This window comes from Physeter macrocephalus, chromosome 21 (assembly GCF_002837175.3).
Source record: "Physeter macrocephalus isolate SW-GA chromosome 21, ASM283717v5, whole genome shotgun sequence".
Taxonomy (NCBI): domain Eukaryota; kingdom Metazoa; phylum Chordata; class Mammalia; order Artiodactyla; family Physeteridae; genus Physeter; species Physeter macrocephalus.
The window spans coordinates 7,751,436-7,764,576 of record NC_041234.1 but is presented as its reverse complement, the minus strand read 5'-3'; the positions used below and the strand labels follow the sequence as shown (position 1 = coordinate 7,764,576).

The window sequence follows — 13,141 nt, the reverse complement described above, 5'->3', positions numbered from 1 at the left end:
CGGTCCGGGAAGATCCCACATGCCGCGGAGCGGCTGGGCCCGTGAGCGATGGCCGCTGAGCCTGCGTGTCCAGAGCCTGCGCTCCGCAACGGGAGAGGCCGCGGCAGTGAGAGGCCAACGTACCGGAAAAAAAAAAAAAAAAGATTACTTTGGCTATTTGGGGTGTTTTGTGTTTCCATACAAATTGTGAAATTTTTTGTTCTAGTTCTGTGAAAAATGCCAGTGGTAGTTTGATAGGGATTGCATTGAATCTGTAGATTGCTTTGGGTAGTAGAGACATTTTCACAATGTTGATTCTTCCAATCCAAGAACATGGTATATCTCTCCATCTATTTGTATCATCTTTTAATGTCTTTAAAAGATACTTCACTACTTAAAGTAAGAATAACAACAGTATATTATGGGATTTATAACATTTGTAGAAGTAGAATGTATGAGCACAAAGAATGGGGGAGATGGGATGGACGTATATTGTTATACGATTCTTAAATTACATGTTAAATGCTATAACCTTTAGACTGTGGTAAGTTAAAGTTGTGTATTGTAAAGCTCAGGGCAACGACTAAATTTCTTAAAAAGGTATAACTAATAGGTCAATAGAGGAGATAAAATGGGTTCATAAAAAATAATCCAAGGGAAGACAGGAAAAGAGGAAAAAAGGAATAAAGAACAGACGGGACAAACAGGAAGTGTGGCTCTGCTGTTTTTTCTGATATCTTATACCTATCAGGTAAGAAATCACCAAAGGAAACACCTAAAACATCTTATATTTACCTCTCAAAAATGGAATGAAATAAAGAATAAGTAAGTAAGCATGATATCCAGATTCCCACAAATGGAATTCAGTAGCTTTTGTTGATAACATCAACTATATTCTGATTCATTCAACATTGAAATCAGTTTCTGTTTATCATGATAAAAGAGATTATTTTGGTTCAGAAGTGCCACAACCTGGCACAACTTGGATAGATTTGAAGGAAGGAACAGATCAGGCAAAGGAGTGTTGGGAAAAGGAGACCTGAGGTGCTCAGTGCTGTCACATTGTGTAGTGGCATTAGAAATCAGTGAAATTAGGATAGGCTCTGAAAGTGAAATTTAAAATCGAGCAGAGATATTCAGATTGTATCCTAGGCCAGTTAATATTTGACTATAAACTGACTGACTGTATTAACATACCTAAAGAGAAAAGGTATATCTTATAACAACTTTAATCATTGTATCAGTTAGGAATGCTTTTGACTACAACTAACAGAATAACCTACTTACAGTAGCTTAAGCCATGAAAACTTAAAAAACTCAATTAGAAGACTGGAGGTAGCCAGTTTCAGGGCTAGTTCAGCAATTAACCATGTTATAGAGGAACTGGGCTTTTAAAACCCTTCCACTCTGCCAATTATTCTCAACTCATCTCTTGAACATAAAAGGGCTGCAGTAGCTCCAAGCATCATTTCCTTACATCTGCATCCTAAACAGGGAGGAAAGGCCAGGAGCTAAAATCTTTCTCTGGCTAAGGCTCTGTCTTTTTATCTGGAAAGCAACATCTTTACTAGAATACTCCAGAAGTCTTCCCTTTATGTCTTATTGGGCAGTACTGGGTAATACGGCTACCCATGGCTGCAAGGGAGGCTGGGACAGTGAGTATTTGGCACAGGGGAGCAGAGATGGTATGTTTGGCCAAGATGAATTGTGATTCATTCTTTGAGGTTGAGCACATTGCTGCCCCGAACAAAATTGGGATGCTCTTAGCAAGGAATTAGAAGGGAATGGCTGTAGTCTAGGCAACTAAAGGTATCTCCTAGGATCAGTCCTGGAAGCATAGGAAAAGAATCTCAGATGCCAAAATTGGCGCCTCCTGCTCTGGCACTGTACTGGAACCAGAATACCCTGATGCAAGAACTCCAGTAGCTGAATCTTGAGATCAGTCTTTGCATATTGTGGAGATGGATACTTAAGTTTCTCCTCATTCATTCATTTAATAGATTTTTATTGAATCAGGTGTTGTTATAGATGCTGGAATTTTAGCAGTGGAAAAATCAGACAGAAATGTCCTCATGGCGCTTACATTCTAGTGAATGTGTCTTAGCTGAATGCAACTGATTCCTTGCTTATCAGTAAATTTTCTGATTACAACCGGGTTTCTCATGGCCCCCAAGCAGTCTCACATCTCATTATGAGTTAAGTAATTGATATTCTTATTTCATGTATCAGTCTCTTGGTTGATGTGAGTCTTCCTAAGGACATAGATTCACCTTTAGTGAAGTGACAACTCAAGTTTCTGACTTGCACATCTCAGGGCTAGTACCTGAACCATGGTAAATTCAACAAGGCATTTCAACCCTGTGAGCCATTGTGGAAGACAGAGAGCTACACAGCTTTCTCCAGTTAATAATCCAATAGTGCATGTTTTCCCTATTTGGAATGTTTAGGCTTTTTCATATGTGTGAAAGGGATACAAGAAGGAAATATTAAATTATAAACATTGAAATCTATCAAAAAAAAAAAAAAGAAGTCCCGACCTTGAAACTGTGATTTGTGCAATGTATTATGAATGAATTGGATTCAGATTCATCCTCAGGGGCTTCCCTAGTGGCGCAGTGGTTGAGAATCCGCCTGCCGATGCAGAGGATACCTTTTCGAGCCCTGGTCCGGGAAGATCCCACGTGCCGTGGAGCAACTAAGCCTGTGCGCCACAACTACTGAGCCTGTGTTCTAGAGCCCGCGAGCCACAACTACTGAGCCCACGTGCCATAACCACTGAAGCCTGTGCGCTTAAAGCCCATGCTCTGTAACAAGAGAAGCCACCGCGATGAGAAGCCCGTGTGCAGTTACGAAGACCCAACACAGACAAAAAAAACAAAAAAAAATTCATCCTCAGAGGATTCAAGGTTAAAAAAATTTCCTATTCATGGACATTTAGATTGTTTCCTTTTTTCCCTCCCTGCCATTTCAAAATGAACATTCTTGTATATGTCCTTGAGTACAGGAGCAGTAATTTATAGGGTACTTGCTAGGGACTGGAATGCTGGGTCAAAGCATATAATACTTGGGTTCAACTTTATGAAATAGAGCCAAATTGTTCTCCAAAGTGATTCTGTCATTCACAACTTCTACTAGCAGTGAATGAGAGTTCTTAGCGCTCTCCATCCTCACCAACAGTTGGTAATTGCACTTCATGGTTTTTGCTTATCTGATGGGTATAAAATGGTATCTTATTGTGGTTTGAATTTTATTAATGTGATATTGATCTTTTCCTATGTTTGTTGGCCATATATTTTTTCTTCTATTGAGTTGTCAATTCAAGCAAGTTCAGAATTTTTATATTTTCATGGTGAATTTTTCCTATTCTCACATTTGTGCCTCTTTATTTTTTTATTTATTTTTATTTTTTATTTTATTTATTTATTTATTTATTTTTTACATAGTGAAATTTATTTTTCACATTGTGTTCAATATGTTTTTCTTTTTTCACACACACACACTGTATTTTATTTTTATAAAGGATAAATAAACTGACACCAAGCATTGTAAAAAAACCAGTGGTTAGATGCCACGAAGTAAGTGGCAATACCTTAACCGTATGCGTGTTGTTAGGCCCGAAGGCCTCTTCCATCCTTGTCAAGGGGAGTGCTAACCTTCTCTCCTTTCATACACTGTGCCTCTTTATTTTTATAGTGGTTTTTTAATTTAAAGTACATTTTTTATGAAATAAATACAGCTAATACAGCTTTTTTTTGGCAAGTATTTACCTGATATGTCTTTTCTCCCAATCTTGACTTTAACCTTACTGTATTATACCAAGAACAGGCAAATAGCAATGGTCCACCCCAGTTACAGAAAATAAGGGCCCTGTAGCCCCAGTACCAGGTTGCATCTGGTTTTGAATTTCATGCTTGTTTCTGTCCCCTTATCACTTACTGTTTCCACGGTGGACAGGACCAAGGGGTGGATAAGAATGATATGTATGTAAGGATCTAGCCAATAAATGAGACAGACTCAGATCCACCTGAAAGGATTAAATTAAATAGTAATAAGTTCTGAATCTATTTTTGCCAAAACACAGTGGAAAGGAAAGAAGTAGAAATAGAGTTTCCTTATTTACTGGCTTGAGATAGAAAAGAGTCCTAGATTAGGAAAATTAACATTCAGATATAGGATTCTGAAATGACAAATTTAAAAACATTTTGTTTACAGTATGTTGGGGAGCCATTTGATGATAACACATCCATTAAGTTAGAACCATGTGTCATTACTTTATAATTTACTAAAGTAAAAATTAGATGTAGAATACATTTGTCCACATGGGGAAACAAACCAGAAAGGGAGAAATATTGGCTGAAGGCTTAGAAAATGCTGAATATGTACATGAGAGGGGAACCTGAGGATTATGATTTGAGGCCTTGTGATCATCTAGTTTTTGAGATGCCTTCTCATTTCCCAGTTTGCTTCCCCTGACTGTGCAGAATCCCCTGATTCCAGCAGCGTTGCTGTTATACATGGCTGGGATCATGAGTCTACTTCCCCAGATCTACCCGCATCATCAATTTTTCAGGGCAAGTCTGGGGTATAAGACTGTGCCCTCTGGTGAGGGACACCATTCACTGCGCGTCTGGTAATAGCTATTTGGGAAATTCTTGCTAGCCATTTTGATTTTGGGGAAAGTTACTTAATGCCTGTAAACCCTGATTTTTCCTTATCTGTAAAATGGGAATAATGGGAATACCGATCTCCTATGGTTGTTGTGAGGATTAAACAAGATAATTGAGCAATAAGTTCTCAATAAATAATATTATCCTTACTGCTATTCCCTCTTTGTTCAACAAATATTTATTATAGATTTTCAACATGTTAGGCACTGAGGTAAGTACTCAATACATGGTAGCTATCATACTGCTATTTAGCCATTTCATCAATCCATATTATTATATAATTACAGGGTATCAGGCACTGTGCCAAGTTTAGAAGCCAGTAAATAAAGACAGAACCTTCAAGACTCTGGATAAGCTTTTCTGGTTCTACCAATGGGAATCCTCTTCTCCCTTATGAGTTCTTTAGAATTCTTCAATGATATCTTCTCTTCAGTGAAAGAGATCACTGTCAGATGCCTTCCTACAATGTGCCAGGTTCTGGCTGACTATAGGATGAAAGAGGGGTATAAAGGATGTGAAAAGCCTTTGCTCCACATAGGCAAGTGGCAGATAACCTGCTCCTGATGGGGCTTTTGCTTTTGCTTCTCCTTTCCTTTCCTTTCCTTTTCCTATCCCTATCCCTTTCCCTTTCCCTTTCTTTTCCAGAACCTAGTGTACTAGGGAAAAAGTTCTGCCGAAGTACCAGGGGAAAACTCTACTGTAACAGGAGAAAAGAATATAGACACAGAGCAACACAGACCAGAAGAAAGTAGTGGTCTTGTGTTTTTACAGCCCACAGGGGAAACGCAGCCCTCCAGACTTCTTCCACTCCATAGCCTTCAGCTGGGTGTCAGTCATCCAGTTCCTTCTGGATGAGACAGGCCAGGGGTTAGAAAAGGATTGAGGATTTCCTTGGGCTTGAATCCTGCAAGTAAGTAGAAGAGGGGAGAAAAGAAAGAGGCCCTTACCATGGTTACAAAAAATCAGACCTTTCCCACTGCCAACATTCATGTGCTTTCAGGCGTTGTAATGTTACAAAGAGTTGCTGTCTCTTTCCTTACTAAATGCCTACTTCTGTTAATCAAGCTTTCCTAGAAGGTGCCAGACCGCAAGAATAGGGATGAGAGAGGGAGGAAGAAACAATCCTTTATGGCAATAAGAAAAAGAGTTATTTTTAATTTAAAAACATCTCAAAGGGTTTAGATTAATGCATGGATAATAGATTGGTTAAATTAAATTTAGGATGCTGGGAGGCTAGCTTTTGAGGTTGACATTTACGTGGTTCTCCCATATAATAAATCATCCTTTTTTTTTTAATCTGATGGACTCAATCTTTAATTGGATGTATTGTGAATATGATCTATAATGTGGACCCTTTTGTTTTTATGTTATGCTCTTCTGGAAGGTTCTTTAAACGCAATGCCGCTGGTTTTTGAAGGCTGGGTTAGGACTAAACCAGCCTTTGAAGGTGGGAGCATTGCTTACCATTCCTCTCCTTCCATTACTGCTTGAGAGCTGGTTTCCATCATCCAATCAGTTAAATCTTAACTAAATATTGAGAATTAACTTTGTGCCCAGACTCGAAATTTAAAAGATGACTCCTGCCTTCAAGAAGCTTACAATATCATTGGAGTTCCGTGATGGACACTTTAAATAATTAAAGAAATAATACAAAGCAAAGTATAATTAAGTGATAAGTTGTCAGATACAGACTTAGTGAAATAGAAATGTAGAGAAAGTAAAAGTTAATGATTACAGGAGTCAGGAAATCCTCTTAGAAGAAGTTGGACTTCATTCAGTTGGGCTCTGCGAATCCAGGAAGGGAGGAAAGTACTCAATGAAGAGAGTACGACATGAACAGACCAGAGAAAGAAACCAGAAAGTTCAGAGCCTCAGCTTCCTCATCTGGGAAATGAGTCAGGAAGCCAGACATGAGCCCCTCTGTGGCAGAGACTGTCGTTTTCAGTCTCGTGGCTCCAGTATCAAAGCAGAGTTTCTCTCATAGAGTAGGCACTTGATAGGTGTGTCTTGACTTGAACAAACATGACATATGAAGGGGATGGTTTGGAGACTTGTCTACCCAGGGCCAAAATTCATGTTAGCAAGCAATGAATCTCCCTCAGGAATCTGGGGCTTGGCTCTGAACCATCCTGAGAGAGTCACATTACTTCTCCCTGGGCGTGGAACTAAGTCCTCTGAGAATGCAGCGAAACGGATGTCTTGCTTATGCAACTCATTTCTTTCCTCTGAGGACACATAGCCCTGGTTGCCTCCAGCATAAGTTTCATCTGGGTTGGGGGTGATGGTGACGTTGGTAGGTTACTCAGGGAACTTGCTTGCCAGGAAATGAGCAGCTGGGCCATCGGTACATTGATACCTGGCCACCTTCCATGGGTGCCTTTAATTAAAATGACATTTTATTTTTTTAACGATTTATTTATTATTATTATTATTTTATTATTTGATTTTATTTTTGGCTGCGTTGGGTCTTAGTTGTGGCGTGCGGGCTCTTCGTTGCGGCGCGTGGGCTTCTCTCCAGTTGTGGCATGCAGGTTTTCTCTCTCTAGTTGTGGCGTGCGGGCTCCAGGGCGAGTGGGCTCTGTAGTTTGTGGCACACGGGCTCTCTCCTTGAGGTGCGCGAGCTCAGTAGTTGTGGCGCATGGGCTTAGTTGCCCCGCGGCATGTGGGATCTTAGTTCCCTGACCAGGGATCGAGTCCGCGTCCCCTGCATTGGAAGGCAGATTCTTTACCACTGGACCACCAGGAAGTCCCTAAAATGACATATTTTAATTAGCCAGGTATGTGTGATAATGTGAGACAGAAGAAAGAACAAACATGTTCCCATTTAATTATTTGGGAAGCGTTCTTAGCCTCTTTATAAAAAGTGTATTTATGAACCTGGAAAATTCAATTTAGGTTAGTTAGTCTCTTTTTCTCTAAGGGAAGAACTCTCAAATGTCACCTTCTCTTGTGGCTCTACAGGCCACTCTCCTGTCTCCTCACCAAGACTCCTGCAACACTGCATCAGCAGAATGCATTATTTATATTGCTTCCTCTGAGATCTTATGGCACATTATTCACTGGAGCAGTTATCACAGTGCATTTGATCACATTTCTGTTTTTTCCTCTCTGGGTGGTGGATTCCTGGAGGTCAGGAACTCTCTCTGTTTGATCTTTGTAGCCTTAGCACCCAGCAAAGCACCTGGCATATAGTGGGTGCTTAATAAATGGTTTAAATTAATATATTGGCTCTATTGATTTTTAAAATAAATTTATTTATTTATTATATTTATTTTTGGCTGGGTTGGGTCTTTGTTGCTCTGCGCGGGCTTTCTCTAGTTGCGGTGAGTGGGGGCTACACTTCGTTGTGGTGCGTGGGCTTCTCATTGCGGTGGCCTCTTGCTGGAGAGCACAGGCTCTAGGCGCGTGGGCTTCAGTAGTTGTGGCACGCGGGCTCAGTAGTTGTGGCGCACGGGCTTAGTTGCTCCGCGGCATGTGGGATCTTCCCGGACCAGGGCTCGAACCCGTGTCCCCTGCATTGACAGGCGGATTCTTAACCACTGCGCCACCAGGGAAGCCCTCTATTGATTATTTTTTAAGAATTTAAGATAGAATTCATCAGAAAAAATTCCTCCTATTCATTATCTTGACTTTCTCTGAGACTGTAAGAGCCTCTTGGCCAAGTAAAAGCCATCCCCAGAACTGGTTTGCAGGGGATTCTGAAATGATTTCTCTCCAAGAGCCTCCAGGAAAGAAAACAGCCCTGCCAACACACCTTGACTGTAGCCCACTGAGTCGTGTGTCAGACATCTGACCTCCAGAACTATAAGATAATCAATCTGTGTTGTTTTAACGCACTAAGTTTGTGGTAATTTGTTACAGCAGCAATAGGAAGCTAATATAGTGGGTGAGGAAAATACTATCCAAATCACATTGTTCAGGAGTAATTCACTCTTGCTGTGTCAGGAGTATTTTGCATATTCCTCAGTTAATGTCATATTATATTGATTTGTTTCTGTGTTCTCGCTCTAGTAGGCTTTGTGCCTCTCCTGGTGCAAGACTGTGCGTTTTTCATCTCTGTATTCTTAGTCCCTCAAACGTCATTGAACCTCTGTGTGTTTCTATGGTGACAAAGGATGAAGTGGGGAGGCACATGGGGCGGAGACCTGTTGATGGTGGCACCAGCATTAGGGAGGGGAAGTGCGAGAACTGGCGGGGACCGGATTGGCTGACGTTAGTTCTCAGTGGTGTGGTCTGGCGGGGCTGGAAGGCAGAGAATCTGCACGTTCACTGCGGGCGTGACGAAGAAGTGCTCAAAGCAGCTTGGTTTCCGTGGGGCTTTCGGTCCGGGAATGATTGAACAGACTTCTGAGTCTCCCGCATATGCCTCATCAGTAGTGAACCCCTCTCTGATTCCCTCCTACCCACTCCCTCACCCAGAGTGTTTCTCAACGCTTATAGTCCCAGACAGGAAGGCACAGACTTCAGTTAGAATTGGAACAGCTCCAATCACTAAAGTATTCAATTTGGGCTTCCTGCGAGTGACACTGTTTCCCTAGTTTCCCAACATTAGATTTCAATACCTTGAGGGGCCCTGAATGTGCCCTTTAATAGCAAAACCAAACTCTGGCAGGCTTGGCCTGAGACATTTATTCTAGTACGTTAAAGCAGATTGCTCTCCGTGTGTGTGTGTGTGTGTGTGTGTGTGTGTGTGTGTGTGTGTGTGGTTAAAATTAAATACAAAATGGAGACTGGACTTGAGAATTCCCTGAGCAGACAAAACCATTTAAGCCAGTAAGCTCAACTAAATCTAGCTTATTTCATGAACATAAATGAAACTTAACCTAGGTTATTTCTTGTAAATGCCTCTGACAGTCATAAAAAAAAAAAAACAACCCTTAAGTCATGGTCTTTAAAATGGTATGAGAGAATCACTTTTAACCAATCCCCTGCCATCTGGAACCCCCCATTGTAATAACCAGTCATTGTAAACGTTAATAACTTTCTCATTTTCACTTTATAAGCCTTGCTGTAATTTAATGCCTGTGACCTTCATATCCGTCTTTGACTCTGGAAGCTCCCAGTTGCTGTTTTTAGGTACACAACAAACTCTTACTAAATACTATTTATTGATTTGGTGGTTTTGATTGTGTTATTTCTGGATTTTTGACAGTTTTCTGACATCAGAAGTGGGATCCAAAGAAGACCCTCAACAACTCTGAGGCCAGTGAGCAACCACGTGCTGGTACCCACTGGGCCCATGGAGCTCACCACTTTCTTGCCAACCTTGCAGTCAGCCTGAATGCTGCTCTCTTTGCATGTTGAGCTCTCGGAATTTATTGTGCATACCTGTATTCTGTTTGTTGAAGCTTCTTGGTAAGTCACCCTTCAGTCTGAAAGGGGAGAAACTTGTGATTCCCTGGGATTTAGGCAATGGAAGGATTACTGAGCTCCTCACAGATTGTTTCAGGGAATCTAGAGGAAGAGATGGGTTCCACCTCATCTAAATCTCATTCTCCTCCTCCCTTAAAAACTCTTGCTTCTTGTATGTGTACCTACTATGGACCGGGATCTTGTGCCTTTCTGGCAAAATGGGTGAACTTTACAAAGGATAATTTGGAGTTGTAGTGGCCACTTCGGGGAAACTTTAACTTAGATAAGATAGTCCACTTTACGGAGTGCCCTTGAAAAGAGGATTGCAAACCTCTCAGAGACGATGGAAGACACTCTTTGATTGGTATGCAGAAGTTTCTAAGAGACAAAATGACTCTAAAAATAGCTTTTCTAAAAGAATCCTTACAGTGCGTGTGTGCGTGCACACACACACACACACACACACACACACACACACACACAAAATCTTCATTAAAAAACTTTGGCCATCTGAGCAGGTAACCTTAACTTAGTCTGTCGGCCAGAAACAATTTGGATCCAGATTCTTTTGAGTTTTGTATTATTATACCTGAGATATGGCTAAAATTAAAAAATAAAAACTATAAGACCTTTGTGTCTGTCTACATGTTTATGTATATCCATATATGTATGTATATTATTTAAATACATATATGATATATTTTTTGGCCGCCCCGTGCAGCTTGTGGGGTCTTAGTTCCCCAACCAGGGGTTGGACCTGGGCCCTTGCCAGTGAAAGCCCCGAGTCCTAACCACTGGACCGCCAGGGAATTCCCATGTATATATCATATTTTTTTTAATAGATCTTTTTTGGAGTATGATTGCTTCACAATACTGTGTTAGTTTCTGTTGAACAACAAAGTGAATCAGCCATAGGCATACACATGTCCCCATATCCCCTCCCTCTTGAGCCTCCCTCCCATCCTCCCTATCCCACCCCTCTAGGTCATGGTGAACCACCGAGCTGATCTCCCTGTGCTATGCAGCTGCTTCCCACCAGCCAACTATTTTACAGTCAGTAGTCTATATACGTCGATGCTACTCTCACTTCACCCCAGCTTCGCCCTCCCACCCCATGTCGTCAAGTTCATTTTCTATGTCTATCTCTTTATTCCTGCCCTGCAACTAGGTTCATCAGTACCATTTTTGTTTTTAGATTCCATATATATGTGTTAGCATATGGTATTTGTTTTTCTCTTTCTGACTTACTTCGCTCTGTATGACAGACTCCAGGTCCATCCCCCTCACTACAAATAACTCAATTTTGTTTCTTTTTATGGCTGAGTAATATTCCATTGTATATATGTGCCACATCTTCTTTCTTCTGTCGATGGACACTTAGGTTGCTTCCATGTCCTGGCTATTGTAAATAGAACTGCAATGAACATTGTGGTACAGGATTCTTTTTGAATTATGGTTTTCTCAGGGTATATGCCCAGTAGTGGGATTGCTGGGTCATATGGTTGTTCTATTTTTAGTTATTTAAGGAACCTCCATACTGTTTTCCATAGTGGTTGTATCCCACCAACAGTGCAGGAGGGTTCTCTTTTCACCACACCTTTTCCAGCATTTATTGTTTCTGGATTTTTTGATAATGGCCATTCTGACTGGCGTGAGGTGATACCTCATTGTAGTTTTGATTTGCATTTCTCTAATAATTAGTGATGTGGAGCATCTTTTCATGTGCCTCTTGGCCATCTGTATGTCATCCTTGGTGAAATGTCTATATAGGTCTTCCACCATTTTTTAACTGAATTGTTTGTTTTTTTGATATTGAGCTAGCTCCATGAGCTGTTTGTATATTTTGGAGATTAATCCTATGTCTGTTGTTTCATTTGCAAACAGTTTTTCCCATTGTGAGGGTTGTCTTTTTGTCTTGTTTATGGTTTCCTTTGCTATGCAAAAGCTTTTAAGGTTAATTAAGTCCCATTTGTTTATTTTTGTTTTTATTTCCATTACTTTAGGAGGTGGGCCAAAAAAGATCTTGCTGTGGTTTATGTCAAAGAGTGTTTTTCCTATGTTTTCCTTTAAGAGTTTTATAGTGTCGGATAACAGTGCTTTATTAGATATATCTTTTGCAATTATTTTCTCCCAGTCTCTGGTTTGTCTTCTAATTCTCCTGACAGTGTCTTTCACAGAGCAGACATTTTTAATTTTAGTGAAGCCCTGCTTATCAGTTATTTTTTTCATGAATTGTGCCTTAGTATTGTACCTAAAGAGTCATCATCATATACAAGGTCATCTAGGTTTTCTCCTATGTTCTCTTTTAAGAGTTTTACATTTAGGTCTATAATCCATGTGGAGTTAATTTTTGTAAATTGCGTAAGGTCTATGTCTACATTCAATTTTTTTTCATGTGTTTGTCCAGTTGTTACAGCATCAGTGTTGAAAAGACTATCTTTGCTCTATTGTATTGCCTTTGTTAATTTGTCAATGATTAGTTGACAATATTTGTGTGGGTCTATTTCTATTACTGTATCTTTTTAGTAAATCATGAAGTTGTATTGTATTGCCCATTCTGGGTCTTTTGCTTCTCCATATGAACTTTAAAATCAGTGTTTTGCTATTTGTAAAATAACTTGCTGGGATTTTTATTGGGATGGCACTGAATCTATAGATTAAGTTGGGAAGAATTGACATCTTAATGATATTGAGTCTACTTATCCATAAACATGAAACGTCTCTCCATTTATGTAGTTCTTCTTTCATCAGAGTTTTTTTTTTTTTTTTTTTTTTTTTTTTTGCGGTACGCAGGTCTCACTGTTGTGGCCTCTCCCGTTGCGGAGCACAGGCTCCGGGCGCGCAGGCTCAGCGGCCATGGCTCACGGGCCTAGCCACTCCACAGCATGTGGGATCCTTCCGGACCGGGGCACGAACCCGTGTCCACTACATCGGCAGGCGGACCCTCAACCACTGCGCCACCAGGGAAGCCCTCATCAGTGTTTTATAGTTTTCTGAGTACAAGTCTTTCACCTCCTTAGGCAGGGTTATTCCTAGGTATTTTATTCTTTTTGTTGTGACGGTAAATGGGACTGTTTCCTTAATTTCTCTTTCAGATTTTTCATTGTTAGTGTATAGGAATGCAAGAGATTTCTGTGTATAAA

At 40.5% G+C, this 13,141-nt stretch overlaps 1 long non-coding RNA gene and 1 other non-coding gene across 2 annotated transcripts in view; one reads left to right on the top strand and one right to left on the bottom strand.

Annotated features, from left to right (window-relative positions):
• Positions 1–13,141, top strand: part of LOC129391720 (uncharacterized) — a 30,182-nt gene that overhangs the window by 10,480 nt on the left and 6,561 nt on the right. The window contains exon 4 of the long non-coding RNA XR_008616357.1: positions 9,799–10,001. This is a non-coding gene — a long non-coding RNA (uncharacterized lncRNA). The remainder of the gene's footprint in view (positions 1–9,798; positions 10,002–13,141) is intronic.
• LOC112062026 (U6atac minor spliceosomal RNA) lies at positions 3,529–3,651 on the bottom strand. Its single transcript, XR_002890501.1, has one exon. It is a non-coding gene; the product is annotated as a U6atac minor spliceosomal RNA (small nuclear RNA).